Genomic DNA, 16,099 nt, shown 5'->3' on the forward strand with positions numbered 1-16,099 from the left:
AAGTGGTAGGTTCAACTTAAAGCTACACAACACTTATAAAGTGCCAATAAGTGCAAATTAACCAGTTCCTCTCCCAGTTTTTTCCACTGCAATGCCATATATGGTTGACATTCTGTGGATACTATGGGTCATCAGTGTCTGATCAGATGGGGTCTGACAGCCAGATCCCTCATTGATCAGGTGTCGAAAAAGCTAGCAGTGCTTGTGTAAGCACCATTTTTGCCTCACAGTCCTGTGATGTCATGTTCATTTATAAGGGGGCCGACAGCTAGTGTCCGATGCTAATGTCCGCGCAAAATCCGAACAGTGTTCGCTCATCTCTATTCATTATACACTTATAAAATTGTATTCATTTGATATTTATAAACATGGATTACTAGTCAATAGACAATTTTTTGTTTGGGGAATGAAAGTCAGAATGACTCTTTGTGCCTCAGGCACCAATAAGTTTGACTTTAACACACGGTCAATCTTACCGATTGTTTTTCAATAATTTTACAAATGTTTTTGTTTTATATTAATAAAATTTACAATTTTTTTTTTAAAAGTTTGGATGTGCGTTTCTTTTCATGTTGGTCTATTTACTGGCGATTTCGGATTGTGGTTCGCAGCATGTTTACGGTACTCCAAGTGATATGATCATACATAGTGGTGCCCGTCTTTATTATAGGTCATCGATATTCAGCTATCAGAATTTCCCAAACGGATTACCAAATGCAGATGCGAACGAAGGGTATTAAGACTGTGTCTCAGCTATTAGAGGTCTCACTTCCATATACAATGTCCTGCGTTCAAGACCTAGAACAGACCTAATGGAAAAGGAAATATATCTTAGACACAACGTAATGTCAAATTTTGTCTCAGACATGTTATTCCTACACAAGGGTGGATCTACCTGTCGTCTTGAAAAAGACTCTTGTAGTAGATTTCACCTGCGTGAAACCATGTATAATAAAAGGAAATGAAAATGCTCAAAATAGCCCAAGACATTTATTGACGGAGCCACCTAATACATGCAATGGCAATTGTAAACAAACGTCACCCGCTTTTAGAAGCCTGGGTTTTTACACATGGCTGTAGGTGACTTCAGGGGATTTCAGTTCTGCTTTGTGAACATTTTGATTTACATTAAGCTCTTATTTTCCTCTACGCTACGGTGTATACACAAGTTACATGGCTGATCAGTGACTATTTAGAGGGGTTTTCCAGAACTATAATAGCGGTAGGGGTCCAACTTCCAGGAACCCCTGAAATCAGCTGACTAAAAGGTGTTTTCCCATCTCATTCATCTCACCTCTATATAGCTAAAGATATGAACAGTAGGATGCTAGGCTGTATAGCTAGAGGTATGACCAGCAGAATGCTCAGCTGTATAGCTATAGGTATGACCAGCAGAATGCTCGGCTATATAGCTATAGGTATGACCAGCAGGATGCTCGGCTATATAACTATAGGTATGACCAGCAGAATGCTCGGCTATATAGCTATAGGTATGTCCAGCAGGATGCTCGGCTATATAGCTATAGGTATGTCCAGCAGGATGCTCGGCTATATAGCTAAAAGTTATGAGCCGCAGGATGCTCAGATATATAGCTAAAGTTATGACCAGCAGGATACTCGGCTGTATAGCTAAAGGTATGACCAGCAGGATGATTGGCTGTATGGTGGGAGGTAAAACCAGCAGGATGCTTGGCTGTATAGCTATAGGAATGACCAGCAGGATGCTTGGCTGTTTAACTAGAGGTAGGACTAGTAGGAAAAGACAGATTAGGATCCCACTGTGTAGAGCACTGGTGAGACCACATCTGGAATACTGTGTCTAATTCTGGAGACCCCTCCTAGAAGTAGACAGATGAAACAGAACAGGTCCAAATGCAGCTACAAAAATGGTAGAGGGTCTGAAGCACAAATATATATCAGGAAAGGCTTAAAGAAATGAATATGCATAGCCTTGAGGAAAGAAGAGAAAGGATCGAAAACTTTATATATGATAAAGGTATAAATAAGGTTCAGCAGTATAACAGGCAGTGGATTGTGAACCCACCTACCTGTTTGACTTTGGGCCACTCCTAAGGGTGTTATCTAAGTAATCACCTGGTTTTCAACCTTTAACCTCCATAAGGGGGATATGATCTTTGCTACAGGGAGACTACCAGGTTACAAACTCTCAAAGTCATCCCGCTGTAAGTGTCAGCTGGTCAAAATCCAGAGAGATGTTGGTGCGAAGTACCAGGGAAGGGATAGTCCAATATGGGCTGAAGGACTATGGGAGGCAGCAGGAGAGTAAGGTCATAAACAAAACAAAGGGTCAGGATGGGCAGCTCAGATTCAGAAGTCGAAAACAGTCAGATGTCCTACGTTGGAAGACACCAGAACAGGAACTGGGTTAATAACAAATTTGGGTACTTTTCCTTTATTGGGCTAGCATCGCAGTTCAGCACCAGCATTGGGACAGCAGTCAGCTGTTCAGCATCGGGTTCAGCATCAGTCTCTGTTATCGGGCCAGCAGTCAGCAGTTCAGCATCGGTCTCTGTTATCGGGCCAGCAGTCAGCAGTTCAGCATTGGGCTCTGTTATCGGGCCAGCAGTCAGCAGTTCAGCATTGGGCTCTGTTATCGGGCCAGCAGTCAGCAGTTCAGCATCGGGCTGTTATCGGGCCAGCAGTTCAGCATTGGGCTCTGTTATCGGGCCAGCAGTCAGCAGTTCAGCATCGGGCTGTTATCGGGCCAGCAGTCAGCAATTCAGCATTGGGCTCTGTTATCGGGCCAGCAGTCAGCAGTTCAGCATCGGGCCAGCAGTTCAGCAGTTGGCGCTATTCTGGCAATTGGCGAACAAAAGAAATGAACGCGCCCATTCTGTGTGTAGTTTTAGGCAGTAGTTTTGGCGAACGAAAAGTAGTGAAAGAAATGAACTCGCCAATTCTGTCCACTGTCTTCATTTCGGATAGTCTCAGTAGTTTTAGTCCCAGTAATTTTAGTCACAGTTGTTTTGTTTTTTTTAACATGGATTACATGCTTTGGGATTTACCTGTAGATGAGAAATCAGCAATTGAACTGTTTCAAGCAAACGGGATCATCCATACGACCCGGTTTTGTGCTAGAAACCACGAGATGAAACTGTGTTTTTTGGCCAATGCATCACCAAAACGGCGGTGCAGCAAACGATCGTGTGACGAGAAAAAGGGCGTGAGATCGCAAAATTGGTTTGCAAACTCACGCATTCCTTTTCTTACGGCTGCCCGTTTCATATATTGTTAGTGCCAAGAGCTGACATCCGTTGAGTTTTGTGAACAGCAATTGAAGATGAATCACAAAACCTTCGTGGATTGGAATAATTACATCTGAGAAGTCTTCATAAGTGCGTTAATATCCCGACCTTCTACAAAGATAGGAGGTGTAAACAAAGTGGATGAAAACCTGTTTTACAAAAAGGAAAAACAACAGCGGGCGTGTTCTTCCACCACAATGGATATTTGGAGGATAGTGCCGTGAGACGAAGGAACGTAAGGGTGCATGCACACTACGTAACGCCGGGCGTGTATGAGAGCCGTACACGCCGGCATTACGGCAGACTGCCGAACACTTCCCATTCACTTCAATGGGAGCGCTCGTAACAGCGGCGTTTACGAGCGCTCCCATTGAAGTGAATGGGAAGTGTTCGGCAGCCCTGCTGTAACGCCGGCGTGTACGGCTCTCATACACACCCGGCGTTACGTAGTGTGCATGCACCCTCATACATTGAAAGCAATAGGGAAAAAAGCCTCCAATTGATTTCAATGGGGAGCGCACAGATGCCGGCTCCCATTCAAGTCAATGGGAGCTGCTTTTTACGCACTCATTCTGAACGTGTTTTTACGATCAGAATGAGCGCAGCGTTACACCGTGTGAAGGCTCCCCAATGAATTATCCTCTTATTAACTGAGTTGTTTTAGTATGAACATAACCAGATTAAAATTTGAAGACAATTTAATGATCAACATTTTTGCAAATATAAAGAACAATTTTGCAGAGAATGGTCACAGACTAGGGTTGAGCCGATCTTGAGATTTCAAGATCGATTTTAAAATCCGATTTCCGATCATTTTCCAGCCAATCTCGATCCCGATCGTGAAATTTGCTCGATCGCGATCTTCAACCCTAGTCAATGCCTTTCTATGGGAAAAGTCACTTTTAGGGTTGAGCCGATCTTGAGATAACCTCCGATCTCGATCCCACTGGAAAAGATCGGGTCGGAATTCCGATCTCGATTGTGAAATTTACTCGATCGCCGATCGGAATCCAATCTTTTCCGATCCCGATCGCTCAACCCTATCACAAACTGATTCTATGTCCGGTCCCATTGACATTACTGTAAACAATAGCAGAAGATGAAGTCCTGCATGCACAACTTTATCTTTCCTTACAAAAGTAAACGTGAGGGAAGTGTGCAATGTGTGGATATGAGTAAACAAAATCTCATTCACTTTGTTGGTACAATAAAGTGCAGTGGGTTTTTTTTGCAGCCAAAAACATGGAACTCTTTCTGCAACGTGCTACATCTTCACTCCCTACTACTACTACTACAAAGTTATGAGACAATACAGGGAATTGTGGATTATAATATTCTCTCGTGAATACATTGCCCCTAGTCCCCGCAGCTGTAGCTTCAGTACTAGACTGTTATGTGATACAGTGAATCTAGATATTTCACATCAGACACATGACCAACATCCAGATTTGCACTTTCGGTAGACACAACCTGCTGTTCGGGAGTGAATCGGTTTTTAGATTATGCACCGCTATATACGTCTATGGTTACACTCTTACCATATCTTGAAATATTTTACATACTACAGATGTCAAACCAGGCGATAGTTACACGGTTCCAAATTTTTATTGAAGGAAATGTGTACAGTTTTCAAAATTAGCACAACTTTTACTTTGGCCACTAATCATAATAATAGATGGAGGTTTTAATTTAGTAAAGATTTTCTTTTCATAACAGACGGGATTACAATAGAAGATAACACCTTTATCATTAGCTCCTATAGTACCCATCTATGCATTCAGGAGACAGGAAGAGGCCCAAAGAAGATGAGGCCCTGTATCGGAGTGCAGTGTCGGAGCTCAGTAGAGGTGTAGAAGACTGTTTCATATGTTTACACCTCCTCTGGGTGTCCATTTATTATACTCTGGGGTCTGAACTGACCTCATCCTATTAATATTATAAATGTGAAAGTTTGTGAGTTTGGATGTTTGTGGGTTTGTGTGTTTGGATGTTTGTTCCTCAATCACACTTGAACGGCTGAATGGATTTCCTATAAATTTCACACACACCTACATATTGGCCAGGAAGGGGTATTAGGCTACTTTAAAAGTGTCTCACTCACCCCAAAATGCCACCGTGACCCTCCAAAGTTGTCGCCTGCTCCACTATTAGACGCCACTCCTATTGGTGCATGGCGGTGTGTGGGCGGGATAGGGAGCCAGCACAGTGGCCCATAGGTTGGCGCCGAATTGTGGGCGTGGCCAGCACACGAGGACTCCTCGCTCGACATGGCGGCTGCCCGCATGCTTCTGAACGCTGCTGACATGCCGCCCGGCCACATATTGCCTCAGGCCGGCGTAGCATGCAGCAGCATACCCGGCCCGAACAAGCCCAGCCGCACCTACCCTTGAACTGTGTGACCGGGAACACACACAGCACGGAAAGGACCGCACACACGGAAAGGACACACAGCTCCCCAGCATCTACATGATGAGTGCTGCGGAAACAGTGATCGCCGGTTTGCTTAAGGGGGAGAGGGGCGGGGGGGGGGGGGCAGGGCTGATCGGTAGGGGCCGGGGGGGGGGGGGGGGGGTTGCACACCAGAGGGTAGAAGGCAAGTAGGGGGCAGGGGGGCCAGATTGCACATGTGGAAAGGGTGGGGGAGGGTAACCAAGGTCACAGGTGGGTGGTGCTGGGGGGGAAGGGGTAGATGTAGGAGGTGACTGTAACTCTGAGGGGGGCTGGGGACGCGGGTGGGGGGTAAGGGGAGAGGGGAGGGCCGGAGGTGACGACGCTGTGGGAGGTGACCGCGCAGGCCGCAAGGAAAGGGCCGTGGGGGGCCACGGGCCGCACTGCAGGTGGATCGCGCAAGGGTGAGGGGACAGCGGACGAAGTCGCAGGTTATAGCTAGTTGTATAATAATTTCACATTCGTTTTGGACCCAAACGGGACTGTCAGACAAACGTCACGAATATTCATAAAAAGCCATAGAAGTCATTTTTTTCACTGCAAAGTCCTTAAGAGTTTAACAATATAACAAAATAAGTAATATAGCCATGGAGTCGGACATAATATGGCTCCCTGGCAGGGGGGCTATCTTAGTATACTCTCATCCGATAATGAGCGGCAGAAGATTTCCGTCCTCTCACGTAGCGTTCCAGACAAAGGGGTAGAGCTCCGTCCATGAAATCCTGCCCTGTTCTTCTCTAGCACATTCCAGAGAGTCCCCGCACCAGCCCGTGTGAGCCCTCTGCTCCAGCACAATCCAGAGAATTCGGATCCCGGTCAGTCTGCCAGGGAAAGAGTGTTGTCTATGTTCACGAGGGGTGTACACTACATAATACTGTCACACAGCCAATAGTTATAACGTCACATCTAAACAGAAGACCCCCGAGCTGTCTATAGGAATGGGGGTAGTACATGTACACAGGGAAAGCAAGATAAGTGACAAGACACTAAGAATCCTGCAGCCCTAGCCTTAGACAACTATACAGGTATATACTTACATACCGGGATGATCACAACTGACAGTGAATGGGCTACGCCAAAGTATTAAAATGTCCCTATATAACTGAATGAATACAAAGTATACCCCAAAACATGCACAAAACAATATGGCTATACACTCAAATTGATATAAAACAACTCAGAATTATGGAGATGTTAGGTCCATACATCATTGCATAAGTTATATTAACTTCTTCATGACCAGGCCACTTTCCGTGGGTCCAGACTGGTCACAATTTCATTTTTCTGGCAATGTACTCATTGAAGGATATAACATTTTTGCTTGGGTTTTATACAGTACAAATCAGTGGCTCACAACCTGCGATACGTATAAACCCCACAGTCCTCAGGGGTATGTGTCGTGGCTAACAACCACTGGTCTACATTACATGCTGCATTGCCTACAGGTACCCCCTGCCCGTGGCATACAATGACTTTAGGTTCACACCTACGCTTGGGTTTCCATTTTTTTTATTCCACTTAGGGACCTGAAACCTAATCTGCTTACAAAACGGAATAGAGTCCGCCGGGTCCCCCCCCCCCCAATCTACATAAAATAAAATAAAAATTGCAGAGATAAAAGTCCTGTTTGTAGGTGAGTATTGGTTGTTTTTTTATCCCATAATTAACTGCCAAAAAACAGATTTTTTTTTTTACAAAGCTGGACAGATCCTTTACTATCTCCCCTTTCCTCCACGGCAGCTAAACCTGCATAACACTACCATAGCCACACAATAAGGAAGTACAACTCATACTACCGCCATATGCTGATTGAGGTTACACTCGCTCCAATTATTGAGAACTTCCTTGACATGCTGTGCCCTGCCCGTATTTTTTTCAGTAAATACTCAATGGTGCATGACAAGGGAAGCAGATGTCCCAGCACCTCTAGCATGAATGGGACGCAGCCGCCTTGCTTGAGCCCTGCTAGTTCTGTATACTGTATAATGTATCACAGTCACACCTTTGGTTTCTCCAGTCGCAATACAGAGGAACTGATTGTTTTATTCAATAGTTTTGGCGCACTGAGGGCATGTATTTATGGCCTGGAGCATTGTCCCTCCAACACTATTGCAGCCCAGCCTCGCCCCTATTGCTATTGATGGATGCCTCTTTTCTTCTGCCCGTCCCACAGCTTTGAGCCAAATTCCATGCCGGTGACATGTTAGGTGCAAGCACAGCACACTTGCTGAGGAAGCTGAGGATTGCCCAAAGCTTACCTGTTGTCTGCTATGCATGTACATGAGGAGTACATTAAAAAGAAAATTTGATCTTCTTCTCACACTCTTTCTGCCCATGATAAGACTACTGCTGATATGACTACAGTAAGAAGAGGAGAATCTACACCCTCTCTCTTTCACTTAGAAACCGCTCCCGATCCTGCAGCACATATACAGAAAACTGCTGTCCTGTTGTAGCACTGCCAGGTCGCAGTTGCTGGCCTTCACTCTATGCCTACCACCCTGCTCTTGGGGGTCTAGGACACTGTACTCCATTTCCTGCCCATAGCGTACATGCACTGGTTCTTCAGGAACCAGCCTCTACGCGTCGTCTTCCCGCCTGGCTTTCAACGTTCAATTCAGTGTGACTGCACCTGCGCAGGGCAATTTTTTGTGGCCGCTTACTACAAGAGCTCGTGTAAGCGTCCACAAAAAAATGGCTGCGCAAAGGTGCAGTCAGCTCAGCCAGAGGCCCTCTGGCAGAGCCCACTGCGCATGTGTAGAACATTGAAAGCCAAGCGTGAAGACGAAGCGTAGAGGCCGGTTCCTGAAGAAAATGGAGGCGGCGCTGGAGAGTTCTCTCGCAGCACTGGGGATGCCCCCAGTGCTGTTTGAGGGCTGGGGCCCGCCCCCAGTGCTGCGAGAGAACTCATTTGATTAAAACAGAAAACTGAATATCTACCGAATGGTGGCGTGGAGAAGACATCTAAAGGTAGGAGAAGGCTATTCCTACATGTTAGTTAGAAAAAAAGGGATTCCAATGATAGTATCCCTTTAACAATTTTGCTATAATTGTGTTTACTGTTACTTTAAGCAGTTTGTTGAAACAACTGTGACTATTTAAGGCATCTTCTCTCACAGGGAGATTCCTGAGCTAAAGGTTCCTAACTTGGTAGTCCCTGCTCATGTTGATCTGTTTTGTTCTTCATTATTAGCATTGTTTTATCTTGGCTTGTTCATCTGACTATGAACCTGTTCTGCCTTCCCAGACAGTTATGGTTGTGAATACAACAGGCCACCTAACCAGATTAATATTGACCACTCCCAAGGGTATTGTCTATGTAGCTTCATCAATGTTTACCCTTCTCACCAAGACATTTCACCATGTCTAAGTCAATATGCTAATTGGCCTCTATACTATGAGTAGCCAGTACTGAGCTGGAGCAGCACCTATTGAAGGATGAAAAAGGATGGAGCAGGTAAAAGATCCTCTTTAACCTCTGTACAGGGATCTGGATTTTGGTGCATGGAGACTACCTGGTCACTGCTGGAGTGGTCCCAGTTTAGGTGATGGCTGGCCTGGGGCTACAGAAATGCCAGTGTGGAGAACCTGGCAAAACAGTGGACCAGGATTGGCTGAAGGTCTAGGGTCGGCAAGTATTCAAGGCCGTTCACATAGAAAAGGCAAGATAAGCAGCAGCTCAGGTTCAAAGGTCAGAGACAGACCAGGGTCCTGCATAGAAGGTCAGCAGAATAGGTGCAGGATCAACAACAAAGACAGGAACAAGCTCTTTAGGAACCTATATTGCTCAGGCATATGGTCAGGGGCTTATTAGTCTTATACGCATACTGGTAAGAGAACGAGAAAGCCAATGCAATGCAATCTCAAGGAGGAGAACTGAGGGGGAGAAAAGAGCTTGAAAAGGACAGTCCTAGGCTAAGGCCCCATTCACACCTGCATTCGGGTTTCTGTTCGGGGACCTCCCAGAATGGAAACCTATAAGCATTAAGAAGCGGTTAACTAAGGAAACCCGCGCACCCCATAGACTATAATGGGGCCCATGTGATTTCCACTTGGTTTCCATACAAAACATGTGGAAAGAAATGTCCTACAAGCAGCACTTTTCTCTCCGCATATTTCGTGCGGAAACCACACGGATCTCATTATAGTCTATGGGGTCCTTAGGTTACCGCTTTTTAATGTGTATAGGTTTCTTGTTCAGGGGGTCCTCAAGTGGACTCTCTGAATGGAAACCTGAACGCAGATGTGAAAGGGGTGTAAGGGAGGTGCCGATGCAATATACACAACCCATATGCGGGGACCATCACGATCGTCAGAAGGACCCGACACCATTATTACATGGACTTTTGTCCGTTCCTTTGGTGCCACACACTGACATCCCCTGACCGACCTGTGACTAACATCAGGACTACACCTTTTTTTTAAATTATTTGTTAAACATGTAACCTGCAGTCCGTGTGGAAATGGATATAGCAAAGATTTCAGAGTGAAAGTCAGTTTAAACGAGAGGCGAGGGCGCAAACCCCCCCAAAAAAACAATGATAAAAAAGAAGGATTTTCTCTGATAACAAGCACTAGAAAATTTCTACACAATAGCCTGCACTATTCATTTATGGATCAGAACAATAGAAATTTAGCTGACAGTGTAAACAAATCCCAAATGTGTTATCTGAAACTTTTTTTTTTGTTTTATTGGTAATCTGTGTGAACCTTTACATTGTGAATTGTACATAAAACTTACAGGGTTCATGCGAATGAACTGGGTCCCATTCATGCTCAGAGCGGTGCAAAGACATCTGTTTCCCTTTTTATGCATCACTGAGTATGTAATTTACAGTCAAAAAATAGACAGACACAGCATGTAAATCCTGCCGCAGTGTGAATGTGACCTTAATGGGGTTTTCCCAATTTACACCTTTACACAGTGGTTAACACAACTTTGAAGGGTTGGGGTCCTCAGTTTCAATCCAGCCAAAGACAACCTCTTCATGGACTATACGTGTCTCCCCCCTTCCCCGTGTAAGGGTGGGTTTCCTCCGCATACTCCAGTTTCCTCTAAAGGGGGCAAAATGGAGAGGATTTTGACACGGAATCCACCTCAAAATCCTCCTCCTCACAATAGAGTCCTATGTCCACTAGCGGAAAAAAGAAGCAACATGACTTTTCTTCAGGCGGATTCCACTGGCTAAAACCCAACGGGAGTCAATGGGAGGCGGAAAAACCGCTAGCGGTTTTGGCAAAAACAAAAACGCTTCAAAAACCGCTAGCAGCTTTTTCAAGGTCCACTACACTGTGCTGGAGGAAAAAAAACAAAACTAAAACTGCCTCAAAAAAACGCCTCATGTAAAAAAAAAAAAAAAAGCTTCAAAAAATAATTTCCTAATTCTGAAGCGGATTTTTTCCTGACCAAATTCCTCGACACCTAACTACGTGTGAACTAGCCCTAAGGGTAAGTTCACACAGAGTTTTTTGGTCAGGGTTTTGAGGCCGTATCTGCCTCAAAACCCTGACCAAAAATACGGCTCCCATTGAAATCAATGGGAACCGCTGAGGTTTTTTTTCCAGGAGCTGTTTCTTCCAGCTCCCAGGAAAAAGAAGCAAGGTGCTCATTCTTCAGGCCGAGTTGCCTCACGATTTGGCCTGAAGACACTCCCTCCTCCGGATTAGGCCCATTCATTGGGCCTAATCTGGAGCAGAGTGTGCGGGTACCCGGTTTTCGGATTGGAACCTGAGGCGGAGGCCGCCTCAGGTTCCGATCCAAAAAACCCCACCTCAGGTTCCGATCCAAAAAAACCCTGTGTGAACTTACCCTTAGGAATAACACATGGAATCCACCTGAAACCTGCCTCCCATTCATTTCAAAGGGAACCAGCAGCAGATTTTTTTTCTGCTAGCGGAAAATATACTTTTTCCGTCGGTGCAAAATTTTAAATATATGCCTGCCCAATAAAGGCAAAATACAATGGCCCTCTTCTCCAAATTCTGCATCAAAATCCTTGTCTGTTTTTGTCAAGAATCAGTTTCAAATTCCTGAAGCAGAAGTTTTCTGCTTGGCAAATTCAGTGCCAAATTTCTACGTGTGACCTTAGCCTAAGTCTAGGTCCACAAAAATAAATTCCTCTTCATTTTCTGCCACCATATTCGGCTTTGGGATTGCCACAACGGGATGCTGATGCCCCTTTGCGGAGTAGGCCCAGATGAGGGTATGTTCACACGGTGGAAACCTTTGGGCGTGACTTTCCGTGCGGCTAGACGCAACAGGATCTCGCTCCTGATTAGGCCTAAATGAATGGGTCTAATCAGGAGTGAATCTCGAGTCGCAGCTCACTCAATCCGCGGGAAGATACGGCATGTCGCTTCCTTTTCCCACTAGCTGAAAAAATTGCTAGTGGGAAAAAAAGCGAGTGGATCCCATTGAAATGAATAGGAGACGTTTTTGCAGGCTTCCGCCTCAAAATCTGCCTGCAAAAAAATCCGTGTGAACATACCCTGATTGAAACTAATCGGTAAGGACTCCGGAGCTGTGGAAACCCTGCCAAAATCCACGGCAGTCGGATTCGGGGTAGATTCTTAAATCCATGGCAGTTTCCTCCAAGTGAACATGCCCTAACACTCTCGTTCACATGGAGTAAATGCGCATGTATTTTGGCAAAATACACGTATAAAAAATACAAGTTTAAAAATAAGACTCCCATTGACTTCAATGACATTGTACATGTGTATTTTGATGTGTTTTTTTTACACGTGTATTTTGCCAAAATACACGCATGTTTACTCTGTGTGAACGGGCCCTCATAGTGAAAATTCCCAACTGGGAGAGTGGGTGATATAAAGTGCTGTGGAATAATATAAATGAATAATAAACGTAATAAATAATTGATTTCCTTACCCACCTTATATTAGCTCAGCTAGCCCCCTTCTTGGCAAAGCTCCAATTTTTCAGGATGTCCAAGCATTTATAGGTAGTTGACTATCCTGCGTTCAATGGGGGGGAAAAAAAGCACCACACAAATAGAGATTTTATCGTACAAACGTAATTTAAAAATGACCCATTATTTCCCTTCCATTGTTACCCATTCATTGATCATTGCTTCTTCTCAGATTTACCTGCAAAACATGGACTGGCTGCACCGGGCGTGTTCACACCATGTTTATACCATACGTGCCAAGAAAGTTCCCAGGACATACAGTGAGCAATTCAACAGACCCCTTCACCCCTGTTTGGGGGAAACCAGTGGGGTTTGCAGTGTTTCACCACCCACAGACAGGCGGGATAAGGCCTTATTCACACAACAGTGCCGTTTTTTGATGGGTCTAACATCCATTACAAATGGCTATGAACTCCCATTTCCTACATGCACTGTAATAGCACGTCAGGACTCTAAAAATGGCACATGCTCAAGGGCTGAGCAGGCACCATAGCTGCGATTTCACAAGAGATAGATAGTGGACTTCAAAAACTTCCATCCACATGCATGTCCATTATGGCTGAGGGTTTTACCCCACAGAGCTCAGCCATTGCAATACAAAGGTTCAAAGCAGCGAGGGAGCTGCAGAGACATCTACAGGTGAGCTGCAGGTAAACCCTCCCCGTTTCAGGTGTTTTTTGCTGTGGAAAACAATGCCCCTCTGGTCACTAAACTGGGTTTGGTTCTGTGTGCTGCCTAAGGCCTCATGCACACGAAAAGCAGATGAGTAAGGGACGTTTTCTTAACGTCCGTCCGTTACACGTCCTTCTGTGTTAAGAACAATAGGAGTCAATGTGGACAAATGGGAGTCAATGTATAGACCCCATTCACATGTATAAACATAGTTTAATGGAAACCGGATGACAAAAACCGGCAGTCTCATCCATTTTTAATGTTTTTTTTTTTTTTTTTTTTACTGTCGTGTGCGTGTAGCCTTAGCCGACACTCATGGCAGTCACATGACCACATTAAATTCGCTGTTCTCATAGACTCTTAAAATATAGAACATTTCCTATTTTTACCCATTTTCACATATTTTCAATATGGGCCCACACAGGTGCAAAATTACCAGAAAAATGGACATTTTTTTACCATGGTTTTGCAAAACATTCGGGTGAAACTAGGCTAAGGGTAAGTTCACATGGGGTTTTTTAGTCAGGATTTTGAGGCCGTATTCGCCTCAAAATCCTGACCAAAAAGACGACTCCCATTGAAATCAATGGCAGCCAGGCAGGTCTTTTTTCCGGGAGCCGTTTGTCCCGACTCCTGGAAAAAAGAACGGACATGCTCATTCTTCAAGACACTCCCAACTAGGCCCATTCATTGGAAGGGGGGGGGGGGCATTCCTATTCCATATTTTGCAGCCTGGACTGTCTGTATAATTCACGGTCATTTGTACGGGTCCATAGAAATGATTGGGTCAGTGTGCTATCTTGGAAAAACCCGCATAGCACACTGACCATTCATACGTTCATGTGTAAGGGGGGCTTACTTGCATGTGACTGCAAAAACTGGATAACCGCGACTGAAAGCCGGTCACTGCACCGGCATCCAGCCGCGCACTCCGCTCCGGATTAGGCCCAATGAATGGGCTTAACCCGGAGGAGGGAGTGTCTTAAGGCTGAATCGCGAGGCGACTCGGCCTGAAGAATGAGCACCTCGCTTCTTTTTTCCGGGAGCCATTTCTTTCGGCTCCTGGAAAAAAAAACTCCTGAGCGGTTCCCATTGATTTCAAATTTTGGATACGGCCTCAAAATCCTGACCAAAAAACTCGATGTGAACTTACCCGGATGGTCTCAAATGATGTCCTTATGCCTCCCTGATTACAAGGTACTGGCCAGTCAGTTTAAACTGGGGGATCTGAACAATGAAGAGGCGGACCACTAAAACACACAAGGAGTCCGGCATACCTTATTGCAGTCCCCTGAACAGGACTTTTACCTCTGCCGATTTTTGACAGAGTCTCCGACGGATGTGAATGTAGCCTCATTGGTGTAAATGATGCTTGAAATCTACAGCAGCTCTAAGGCGGCATGTTTTAATGCAGGCACACGGCCTAGAAGACAGCACCTGATTTATAATCAGGCACATGCTGGTCTATATCAAATTTGCCAATATCTAGCTGGGGCTCGAAGGCAGAACGGCCTGGGCAGCATGGTGCCAGAATTTTCAAGTGATGTGGGAACTAAGGCTATGTTCACATGGCATAATTCAGCACTGATTTTGACAGATTTGGCAGCAAATTCTGCCCTGAATCTGCTCCCCATTGTATTCAAAGGGAGTCAGAGATCAAAGTAAGGGAGCCTTCACACGGAGTAAACGTGCATGTATTTTTACAAAATACACGTGTAAAAATAAGACTCCCATTGACTTCAATGATATTTTTTACATGTGTAAAAATACGCCTGTAAAATGTCATTGAAGTCAATGGGGGTCTTATTTTTACACATGTATTTTGCAAAAATACACGCGCGTTTACTCCATGTGAAGGCTCCCAAAGATGCAGAAATAATAAGCGCTCTGCTCAATCTTGCTGAGGCTCAGGAGTCCCTACTAATTCGGCCCATTCATCTGCGCAGAGGAATGTGTTGCGACATACCCATGGGATTTCTCTTCATTTTCCACTGAGTGAACATACCTTTAGGGCTTGTTCACATGGGGCAAGAGGGGACGGATTTTGGCGCTGAATCCACGTCAATCCACAATGGAGGTCTATGTAGACCACGAGCTGCCCTTTCTTCAGGCGGATTCTGCGGCTGATTCAGCCCTGGCGTCCGCACCCTCCGGACTAGGCCCATTCATTTGGGCCTGCTCCAGAGTGGGAAGCTACGACTGTCAGAAGCTGCGACAGTCGTGGCAGGTGCATTTTGACCCTATTGCGATGCGGCTTCCCACGTCACAATCAGGACAAAATCCGCCAATCCGCAACCCGTGTGAACTAGCCCTTAGGCAGAAGTCTGCCTCAAATTTCTCTTTCATTTCCGCTGTGTGAACGGCCCCTAAATGTGCTGACTATTTCCCCCCTTTTGGACGTGACTGGCATGTAAAGTGACTGCTAGCCCAGTGGGCCAGAGATTTGCTTCGGGATAGGACTACACGGTGACTTTGGCTGCAATTGGCTTGCGACCAACAAGAGTGCCGCGACCGTGACTTCTAGTTTCGAAAATTGCTTGGACATTTTTGCGACATGGCGATATTTTTGTTGCACACAACCAACCAAATTGATCCATCGATAATAAATGGGTAACCCCAAAAACCAATGCAACTATACCATAACAAAATTTGAGGAACACAAAAAAAATTAGATAAAAATATCAAATATATTTATTGAAAAATAGTAAAACACATATTTTTATCAAATTTTTTGTGTTTCTCAAATTTTGTTGTGGGATATTTTTGTTGCGGCCAAAGTCTCTC

The sequence above is a fragment of the Leptodactylus fuscus genome, chromosome 6, assembly GCF_031893055.1.
Source record: "Leptodactylus fuscus isolate aLepFus1 chromosome 6, aLepFus1.hap2, whole genome shotgun sequence".
NCBI classification, from domain to species: domain Eukaryota; kingdom Metazoa; phylum Chordata; class Amphibia; order Anura; family Leptodactylidae; genus Leptodactylus; species Leptodactylus fuscus.